The sequence below is a fragment of the Olea europaea genome, chromosome 10 (genome assembly GCF_002742605.1).
Source record: "Olea europaea var. sylvestris chromosome 10, O_europaea_v1, whole genome shotgun sequence".
NCBI lineage: Eukaryota > Viridiplantae > Streptophyta > Magnoliopsida > Lamiales > Oleaceae > Olea > Olea europaea.
The window spans coordinates 17,798,117-17,810,291 of record NC_036246.1 but is presented as its reverse complement, the minus strand read 5'-3'; positions in this window follow the sequence as shown (position 1 = coordinate 17,810,291).

Sequence of the window (12,175 nt, the reverse complement as noted above, 5' to 3'; positions counted from 1 at the left end):
TGAATAAGCTCGAATGTACACTCATTGAGTTGCTTAACCTGCTTAAGACTGTTATACCCAATACCAAAGTTACAAGTGGGCAAGCCATTGATTCCTTTAAGGATATTAAGAGAAAGTCTGAAGGGGCTTTGTGAAAGCGTCCAATATGGCTAAGACCGTCGGAGCGAAGGAAAATACCAAATCTAATGACCTTTGGTTTCATTATAGAATGAAAGGTCATTGGAAGGAATATTGCGTGGCTTACGTCTACTTCAAGAGTTTCTTAGGTATTTGATACCAGATGTAGATCTCATATTTATACAAATATGGAGAAACTAAATAAAAGTAGACCACTGCAAGTGGGATAAGTTAATCTACACGTTGAAGATGAGCAATAATTGCTGCATTGCCTGTAGGAGCATACTTCTTGCCGTTGGCTTTTGACTTTGTATTGGAATTAGAGAAATGTTACTTTGTACCCACTATAACTAGAACATTAAATGAGTTTCACGTTCAAGCATGAACTATTTTAATGTTAAGGACAATTATTGTTCTTGCTTATCTTGATTAAGATCTTAATAGTATGGTAAGCCACAAGATAACATTTATATTCTAAACACTAAGCATTCTATAATGAGTATAGAAGTTAAGAGACATAAAAGTGATAATCTGAATAATACCCAAATCTGGCATTGCAGACTTGGTCATATAGATGAAATGCAATTTCAAAATTACATAGAGATGTATACGTTGAGTCAATTGATTTTGAATCGTTTGACAAGTGCAAAACATACATATTTGGCACAATGACCAAATTTCTTTTTACTTGAAAAGGAATAAGTCTGCATAAATATTGGCATAATACATTGTGATGTATATGGACCTATGTCAACTAATGTCAGATGAGTTTTCTCTTATGTCATCAATTATCGTGATAAAATTAAAGCGTGAAGTTCTTGAAAGGTTCAAAGGATTCAAGCTAGGAGTAGAGAAACAAATAGGTAAAGATACCCTCACATTAAGATCCGATCGGAGTGAGAGTATCTTAAAGATAAAATTTAGATTATCCAAGAGAGAATGAGATTCTCTCGTAGTGGACTCCTCCATATACACTGCAGCATAATGATGTATCTAAAAGGAAGAATCGTTAACTATTAGATACAGTACGATTAATAATTAGCCATGTAAATCTCCCAAAATCATTTTGGAGTTATACACTGATTACAGTATGCTACACACTAAATTATGTCTCATCTAAGTTGGTTAATAGAATTTCGTACGAGCTATGGAAAGGCAATAGTCCCAATTTATCTCATATGAAAGTTTGGGACTGTAACGCTTATTTGAAGCACATTGAATCGGATATGTTTGAGTCTAAATCCGATAAATATATATTTGTAGAATATTCAAAGCAGATATTTGAATATAAATTCTATTATCGTGAAGAAAGTCTTCGTCTCATGACATATCGTTTTCTTAGAGAAAATGTTTACTCTAGGGGAGGATAGTGGGAGCAAAATAGAACATGAAAGAGTTCAAGAGTCCACAGATGTAGTTAGCCAAGTAGATGAATCCGAGTTTGATCCCATATCTGATATGGGACATACTCTTGATCAGAAAGTAGAGATTCCTGAAGACATGAAGCTAAGGTGCGAATCCACGATTACTAATCAGGTATTACTGATCCAGGATGATGAACCTACTAATTGCACAAAAATAAAGTCAAGTGTTGACTTAAAAGAAATGGCTAGAGGCCATGAAACCCGAGATGAACAAATGTATGAAAACAAGGTTTGGACCTTGATCTACCCTTTTGATGGGATAAAACCCATATGTTGTAAATGTGTTTACAAGGAAAATGTCTACATGGATGGGAATATCCATACATACAAAGCAAGACTAGTGGCAAAGGTTAAGTGTTGACCTTGGTGAAACCTTTCTCTTGTAGCTTTGCTGAAGTCCATTCAGATTTTGGTTACAATAGTTGCATACCGTGACTATGGGTTAAAACAAGTCTCTTGGAGCTGAAATCTTTGATTTGATTGAAAAGTCAAAGTTTTTGATTTTATCGAATTTGAAGATGAAATGTGTGTTTACAAGAAGATAGTGGGAGCATTGTCGTATTCCTAATATTATAGAAAAACGACATCCCTATGTTTCAATCGTTGAAATAATAGTTGTTAAAGGATTTATTCACGAACGATATAGGAGAAACAACTTGATCTATAAAGGTAGATCTAGAAGATTGCTTAACTCATTCCAATTTACATAGATGAAAAATCTCATGCAAAAACTGGTTTACTCTTAAGCGGTATGTCGGAAATGTTCTAAACGTGAAGCAACCGTTGATTCAATAGCAAAAACCTAATACATGATTACTTCAGAAGTAATAAAGAGTTGCAATGTGGATCATGATGTTCATAAATGAACTTAGAGTAGTTCCTGATATTGTTGATCACATGTCATTGTATTGTCATAACAATTAAGCCATCGTGAAAGCGAAGGAACTAAGGTCTCATCAATGATCTAAACATGTATTAAGGTGGTATAATCTCATAAGAGAGATAATACATAAAAATGACGTAAATAGAAGAACAAATTTCAACATTTAACAATATTGCAGATCCAACGACAAAGAGTTGTCGTAGCATAAACATGATCGTCGTGTAGACTTTTATAATATTGGATACATAAGTGATTGGATCTAGTACAAGTGGAAGTTTGTAAGTGTCCTAGGTCCTTTCAACCTTGGACATAAATACTTTTGATATATAATTAATGCAATTTAATGGCAGATCTATTATTTAATTAATAAACAATTAAATTAAATAATAGAGTTTGTAGATTCAAATCTTCATAATTTGTTAATCACAAGGAGGTATAATAGTGAGATACGAATTACATATGATTGAATCTTAAATCGTCCGTGGTCATATGTAGAGATACGGATATCGTTATTACGGATAGACCATCACGTGTGGCATATCTTACTTGTAAAGTAAGTAGTTGATCTCACAAGTTAAAGTGTGGTGACACACTTAAATAAACACGTGGATGTTTTGTTATAGAACAAAACATTGGAGACCCACCGAGAGATTCCATATGGATAACTATCTGAGTGTCAATAATTAATCTCTAACGTTCGGTAGTGGAATTGGTCCTTTTGACTTGAGGTCGTCATAGTACCTTATATGAGGATGGGCATGCTTTGACGGTGTTGGATGTTGCTCTGCCAAGGGCCGCTAATACTGCATCATTTGGGTATGTCAAGAATAGTATGAAGGTTGTGAATGACCAATAGAGGATTCGTCACTCTTAGATAGTAGGAGATTATGATCTGTGTTTCATTCAACTAAGTCGATAACGAAATCCTTGGCCAAGGTGTACTCATAAGTCAAAAAGGAGTTTTCGACTTATATTGACTTAATAGTGGAGTGAAAGATATGATCGATATTCGGGATTGACACACTTTCATATCTCGTAATTGATCGAATCATATTGAGCAATGGATTATAGTTTCACAGTAAACGAACGAGTTTGGTTTTGTCATACCACATGACATTCCCCGTCACATGTATTGCCCTGACACATTGCTAGATGTCAATCTGAAACGGCGAGTGTGAATTGATAATAAATTAAAATGGTGTTTTAATTTATCGATTTTGATTAGATCAAAATAATATTTCACGTCGTTAGGCATCGTGATCGGGAACTTGATGGGTCACACACAAAAGAGAATTGGAATATTGCAATTTGTCAATTAATTAATTTAACAATCATTGGATAAATTAATTAATTGGAATAGTTATTTATAGGCCCGAATTAATTAATTTAATTAATTAATTCATGGACCAGATTTAATTAAATAAATTAGTTAAATATTGGACTGGACCAGGCCAGGCCCGTTTGGGCTTATATAAATACATGGCTAGGGTTTTCAATCCAGATAGTTTTCTTATAATTTTTCTTTCTAGCACAAGAGGAGAAAACTCTGGTAGCTGCAATCTGTTCTCTGTGTGGATCACCGTTGGAGGCTGGACAATTGGACAGCTGTGGGTGGTAGATCAAAACTGCTGGAACAAGGGAAAAGCAAAAAAGTTTGCTGATCTTGTAAAAGGTACAGTTTTATCCCAATTTCTATCTAAACACAAAGATGAATCCTGATGGGAATCGAAATTTGTTTTAATTTCCATTGCACACGTTAAGTAGATTCCCTACAACATTAGCGCTTGAAGGAATAGATTGAGAATCCGTATGTTAAGGAGGTTCAACAGGAATGGACAAAGCATCCATGGCCTTCGGGAGAAATAGAGGAACCTCGAGAAATAAATGCCCTAGACATCTTCTTCGCGAGCCTCCAAGAAGTTCATATTCCATTCAAGATAAAAATTTATAATGATATCCTAAACCTTATTACCCTCCTCCTGTATAGCATCCTCAACAACTTTCACCTCGCGAACACTATTTTTAGAGAGTCTAGGCTTGTAATAGCCAATTAGTCTCAATATTCTCCAATTGATTGCGAAGCGAGGCCATTTCATTCCTTGAATTGTTAAGATCTTTGGATCTAACATACTACTTAGCCTATACAAATTGAATCTCCTCCCTAAGATGTGAAACTTTACAATCAGTTATGGTGAAATAAGCTTCATGAGAACTTTAGCCAGCTCCAGATCCTTGGAGACTCTTCAAACATTAACCACCAGGGTAGCTTCCTTTATAGTAAAAGTTTCAACACCTTTGCTCATCTCTTTATATTTGGCCTTCTCGTTCTCGACCTTCCCCAACTTTTTTTAAAAAAACATTGTATCTATTTTCCAAAGAATTAACCTTCTTATCCAGGCTATCAACTAGCAAAACACAAATCACATATTCAGTCTGTTGATTACGATGAAGTACAGTAGCTTGCATAAGATGGGTGGCAATCATTTTCCCCATTTGCATAGGGGTAAGCTCCTCAGTAAGTCTTTCCTAAGATTGAGTAAAATAGGTACACATGGATCTCATAGTTTAAGGTCCAAAATAAATTGCTATTTTTCTTTTTCATTTGGAGAGATCTCTAAATAGAGATGGCGAGGAGGGTGCATAGCCTTGAAAGGCAAGGATCCTAGAACTGAAGCATCAACATAGGAATTTGACCCTTCAACCCCTTAGACAAGGAAGGGTTACCTAATCAACCCTTGTCCACTCACGAGGGTATATTCCTAGACCTCTTAGATCCTTCGAAAGTCAATCTTTAGGAGGGGAAGAAGTTGAAGTTTCTGGCCTTTTGGGACCACTAAAGGATTCACCTTAAAATCAATTCGCACTGTGAAAGAGAGAAAAAAAAATAAAACCTATTAAGAAACTAGTGCATAGACTCACCCATGGTAGTTTGAATACCAAAGAGATAAATAATTAATTTAGAGGGATGGAGTAGTCTTTCAACACGAAGGTCGCTTACAATAAACTCGTGGCATATAGATCTATTTGTGAACCTTAGAATTTAAATTAAGAGTAGGTGTTATAAAAATACTAAGGTCAATATGGCTCGAGCATGGAGAGGGCCTAGCTATTTACGTGTACAAACATATCAAAGCAAGAAAACATCAAACTTAAAAGTAAAAGAACAAATGAAGAGTCGATACTTACTATATTCACCAAAACATCGAGGCATAATAATAAAGGGTTGGTGTTATTGGGTTGGAGTCCCTAATTACCTTGAACGAATAAAAACTATCTTTTCAATTATGCAATTTCTTAGAGATAATTACTGCTGAGAATTTACTTATCATGCACAGTGAAAATAAAAACGAATTTCAATTCCCACCTGGAATTTTCTTTGTGTTTAAAGAGGAATTGTGATAAAAGTTATATCTTTTTCTAGATCTGTAAACTCATTTGCTCTTCTTTGTTTCAATAACCTTGATCTACCACTTATAGCTATTCAATTGCAGCCTCCAATAGAATTCTACACAGAGAACAAGATTGCAGACACCGGGATTTTCTCCTTTTGTGTATCAAGAATGAGAATCTCTACTGTCAAAAAGGATGAATAATTGAGAGAAATTTCTGTAAAACGTCTGTTTTCATTGTTGTCTCTATGCATACATATATATTACAATCATTGAATAAACAAAGAAAGTAAATAAACATAATTGCTTACAATCAGCTTTCTTTCCAAATATAAATTTAATTATATATGGTAATATCCTCCCTCAAATTGATGTGGGGAGATCAACTAGCATCAATTTGCCAACAAGGAATTGATGTCGCAGTCGAGTCATTACTTTGGTGAAAACGTCTACCACCTGAAGATCAGATGAAATATAGGGAAGGGATATCACTTGATCTGTTAAAGTGTTAAGAATAAAGTAACAATCAACCTCAATGTGTTTGGTGCGTTCATGAAAGATGAGATTGCTTGCAATCTAAATAGCACTAGTGTTGTCAACATGGAGAGGAGTAGGATGAGTATGAGAAAACCTAAGCTCCACTAGAGACCATGTAACTAAATAATCTTAGAACAAGCCGAAGACATGGCACGATACTCAGCTTATTTTAGAAACACTATCTTGTTTCTTGCATCTTCAAGATATCAATGTATCACCCAAGAACATACACCAACCCGAAGTAGAACGATGCGTATCTCGACACTCAGCCCAATCAGCATCACTGTAGGCTAAGAGTTGAAGAGAAGACCGTCTGGGAAAGAACAATCCACAACTAGGTGATCCACAAAGATAGCAAACAATACGGCAAACAGCCGCAAGATGAAGATGCCAAGGTGAAGACATAAATTGCCTGACTTGATGGACGGCATATGAGATATCTAGACGAGTGGTGGTCAAATAGATAAGACTCAAAGTAGGGTCTTCTAGAAGATCCCCTTCTTCTTTCCTATACTTGACATTAACTTTCATAGAAGTATCCAAAGAAGAAGAATCCTCCAATCCAACTAGCATAATAAGATCCGGAACATACTTATGCTGGTTTAAGAAAATACCTTGATCCTGATGATGAACTTCTAGGCCCAAGAAGTATGTGAGCTGACCAAGATCTTTCATGTGAAAGTGGCATGCAAGACCTGTTGAAGCTTAGAAATGAAACCATAGTCTGTGCCAGAAATGATGATGTTATCTACGTAAAACAAAAAAAGTACAATACTTGAGGCAGATTTTTGAAAGAATAGAGAAGAATCATACTGACTCTGTGCAAAATTGAAGGTAATAAGAGTGCTACGAAACTTCTCAAACCAAACTCGAGGAGCATGCTTGAGCCCATACAGAGAACGTTGTAGTCTACATATGTTATGAGGAGAAGAAGTAGGCATACCAAAGGGAAGCTTCATATAAATTACCTCATGAAGATCGCCGTGAAGAAATGCATTCTTCACATCCAACTGATGGAGTTTCCATGACTGAGAAGCAGCAACAACTAAGACTATTCACACGATGGTCATTTTGGTAACAGGAGCAAATATTTCCTCATAGTTAACCTCATATTCCTGCTTGTTACCCAATGCTACAAGATGTGCTTTGTACCGATCCAAAGAGCCGTCAGAATGAAGTTTCATAGAGAAAACCCATTTACTCCCAATAGGTCTCACAGCAGGAGGGTAATGAAAAATGTCCCAAGTGTGATTCTCCTCAAGTGCCTCAAGTTCTGCCTTCATTGCATTTTGCCAACATTCAAATTTCACGGCCTGTTTATAAGAAGAGAGAATGGAAATAATAGATAAAGTAGCTACAAGAGAGACATGAAATGAAAAACCATACCAATTAGGTGGTCGAGAAAGATGCATAGACCAACGAAGACAGGTGGGGGCTATAGTAGGATCAGGTGCCGAGGTGAGATCGGGAGGGGGCACAAAATGAACGCTACCAGACTCACGGATACGTCGTTCATATACAAGTCCCGATTTAAATCACACCATAGGAGGAGGGAAATCAGAGAAGGTAGGCAGGATAGATAAAGACATAGATCGTAGGTCAACATGAGACTGAGAAAAATATTGGTTTTCAAGGAAAACCATATTCCTAGAGATACGGATGCATCGAGTTAGAGGATCATAACAAACATAACCCTTTTGAGAGATAGCATAACCAAGGAAAGCATACTTAATAGATTGAACAGAAGTTTATGTTGATCATGAGGAGAAAGATGCACAAAACAAACACAACCAAATGTACGTAGATCAGAGTTTGATTGTAAGTATCCATATAACTTAAAGAATGGAGAAGCATGATTTAAAGAGGGAAAGGGTAAACGATTAATTAAATGCACAGAAGTGGAAAGTGCTTCACACTAGAATCTAGAAGGCACAGATGAGTCAAGTAAAAGAGTTCGCACCATATCCAGAAGGTGACGATTCTTTCTCTCAGCAACACTGTTTTGTTGCTGCGTCGAAGGATAAGAACGCTGAGAGATGATACCCTTGTTTTAGAGAAAGTCCTAAAACTCATTGGATATATATTCCCCTCCAGAATTAGATCGCAAGATCTTTATGCCGCTATAAAATTGAGTCTCAAGAAAAGCAAGGAAACGCTTAAAAACTAAAAAGACATCGGCCTTGGCTCTTAAAAAATAAACCCAAGTAAAGTGACTAAAATCATGAAATCCCCTAAACATTAGTATGAATAATATCGAAACATTGTGAGGCACGAGATCCATGAGAAGGAAAAGGTAAAACTTTGCTTTTGCCAATTTTACATGTAGTACAATCAAAAGAAAGATCAGAAGAACATGCTTTATTACCCAATAAATCAGAATGAAATAAAGTAGAAGTACATCTGAGTTTGGGTGGCCTAAACATTTATGCCATAATTTCGATACTAACAGCATTTCATGCAAATGAAAGTAAAGGAGAACTAGGGAAAGGAGAAATATGCAAGAGAAAGAGTCGTCCCACTTTATGCCCCTTCGCGATCATCTTCCCGGACACTAGATCTTGTACAACACAACCAGAGCGAGAGAAATGAACATCATAATTGTTATCAACTAATTGACCAACTGAAATTGAATTTGTAAAGAGGTTAGGAAACACAAAAACATTAGTAAAGGAAGAGGAAAGATCACCAATAGCCTTGATAGGCAGAAAACTGCCATTAGCAGTGTGAATTTTTAGATTACCATCATATTCTCTTACATTGGAAAGAGGACTAACTGTATTGGTCATGTGGTTAGAGGCTCCAGAGTCAAAGAACCATAGCTTGGAAGATGATGTATTACCTGAGAGTCCAAAATCAGAGAAGGTAGAATTGATCATTTGTTGTACCATTTCAGGGGTGAAAGTGGATGCAGTAGCAGAAGTAGGAACATGTGTGGCAATAGGCAATGTCACAGAGCCAGAGGCAACGATATGCTTCTTCTCAAGTTGAATGGGGTAGACAGAGATGTGAGGTTCTGGTTTCTTGCAGTAATGATAGTGTTTCTTAGGACAGTCCCGAGCAATGTGACCGAAATTTCTACTATTGTGGCACTGGACCGCACGCATGTCTCGACCCTTATTCCTCCCTTGTGCTGTATAAGCCACGGTAACAGTTCCATGGTAGCCAGGGTAACTACACGTTGCTCCTCAAGAAGAAGTTTGCCCAAACAAGTATCCAGAGATGGTACAGGATGACGATTCATCAAATTTGATCATGCAGCCTCAAAATCGGGATGTAACTTCATCAAGATTTGATCTCTCTTGCTTGTCTCATACACTGTTAGAACAGCAGATAGAGCCCTAACGGGAACAATAGCATAAACAATATCTAAAGATTCTGCCCAAAGATTCTGAAAACCTGAAAAAATATTCTTCAATCGATAAATTTCCATGTGTAAAGTTAGGCATCTCATATTCCAATTGAAAACGTTGAGCAGAATTATCTTGTTTGTAGACCTTACTAAGATAAGCCCACATATCAGGAGCAATTTTGTAAGGCCTCAGATTGAGAATGAGGTGAGGTCAGGCTCGACTGAACTAAAAATCCAGGTCATAACCTGAGCATCCGTGATTTCCCATTTCGACAAAGACTCGACATCTTTTGGAGCAGGATCATTTCCATCAAGATGACCCCATAACTCTTTTCCTTTGAAAAATAATTGAAATTGGAACTCCCAAGCCGAGTAATTTTTCCTATTAAAACGAACCAGGAATGAGTCTAACTTATCAAATTACATGATAGAATAAAATATGCAACCCAATCACACTACAAACTACAAAGCCCGGCAATGTAACACAAAAATTAACTAGGAGGTGACCCAAAATTAAATAATTAAGCAGAGGCCCAAATGATTAAATCACACCCAAGGTCCAAACAATTAAAATACTAGCCACAGACATTGAGAAGCTTCAACCGAGGCAACCGAAGGTAGGACCGACCAAGATTTTGAGAGAGAGACAACCGAAGGTAGATCCCGACGAAGATTTCAAGAGAAAGATCACTCGTCGAAATCGGAAAGCTGTAGAAGAAGATCAAATTTTACACCGAAATTTGGAATACGTCGAAGAAGGCAGGGAAATCACACGTCAAATATACCAACAACCAGCCCAAACACCTGAACAGGAATATCCGAGCGAAGACAAACCCACAACAGGGAAGAACGTGAAAAAACAATCACACTCGGTAAGAAGTTAGAACCCTAGCTTTCATACCATGTCAAGAAGGATGAATAATTGAGAGAAATTTCTGTAAAACGTGCGTTTTCATTGTTGTCTCTATTGCATACATATATATTACAATCATTGAATATACAAGGAAATTTAATAAACATAATTGCTAAAAATCAGCTTTCTTCCCAAATATAAATTTAATTATATATGGTAACATCTGCAAATTGAAAACCCTAGTCACGTATTTATATAAGCCCAATTGGGCTTGGCCTGACCCAGTTCGATATTTAATTAACCCATTTGATTAAATTTGATTCATTAATTAATGTATTCAATGCTTGTTAAATTAATTAATTGACAAATTACAATATACCAATTCTCTTTTTTTGTGCGACCCATAAGGTTTCTGATCATGATGCCTAACGACATGAAATATTATTTTGATCTAATCAAAATTGATAAATTAAAACACCATTTTAATTTATCACCAATTCACACTCACCGTCTCAAATGGACATCTAGCAATGTGTCAGGACAATACATCTAACGAAAAATGTCATGTGGTATGATAAAATCAAACTTGTTCGTTTATCGTGAAACTATAATCCTTTTGTCAATATAATCCGATCAATTCCAAAATATGGAAGTGTGTCAATCCCGATTATCGATCATATTTTTCATTCCACTATTAAGTCAATATAAGTCGAAAACTCCTTTTCGACTTCTGTGTACACCTTGGCCAAGAATTTTGTTATCGACTTAATTGAATGAATTGTAGATCATAATCTCTTACTATCTAAGAGTAATGAATCATCTATTGGTCATTCACAAATGAAAGCAAGATGAAATAGGAAAACATGCTTAAGGGATGCTTTTGTAGGACAAAGGAAGGCAAGAGATAGAATTATTGAAAAATAAGTATATTACAACAATACTAATGACATATTTATAAGTTCTAACAGAGGGTGTGAACCGTCAAATTGTGTTGACGATAATCAAAATTGTCCAAATTATTTCAGGCAATCGCAATCATTGAATACTAAAGGTAGCCTGATTACAATTCAAAATAAAAGAATGAGATGGCACGTAGTCAATATGCTCATTAAATGTACATAGGCCATTATCCTAGAAATATGCAAACTTGCCCAATACTGTATGCAAAAAATTGTTGTAATCATAACACTTCTTCTCAAATAATATATATCAACCACAATAAACAAAAAAAAAAAAATTTTTTTTTTTAGAAAAATGTCCCTATAAGTTTGTAGCTCTACCCCTTTAGGCGAAGACTAAAAGTATGTGAGCATATCTAAAATGTAGAAGGCTCGTAGAATAAAGTGACAAAATATTCCCCACTATGATGGCAAAAGTCATTACTAAAATGCACATGAATAAATATAAAAAACATGACTTTTAAACCAATGATTAATACGTGAAGGCATAACGTAATTAATTATCGGTTATAAATCCATCTCTAAGCGACCCTACTTGATATAATCTAGAATGACCCAATTTCTCAAAACTGTCAAGGAAATCTATAAATAGTCCCACATAATAGGAGCACAAGCAAATTTAAATCTCTCTCTCCCCCCCCCCCCCCCCTCCTCCCCCCCCCTC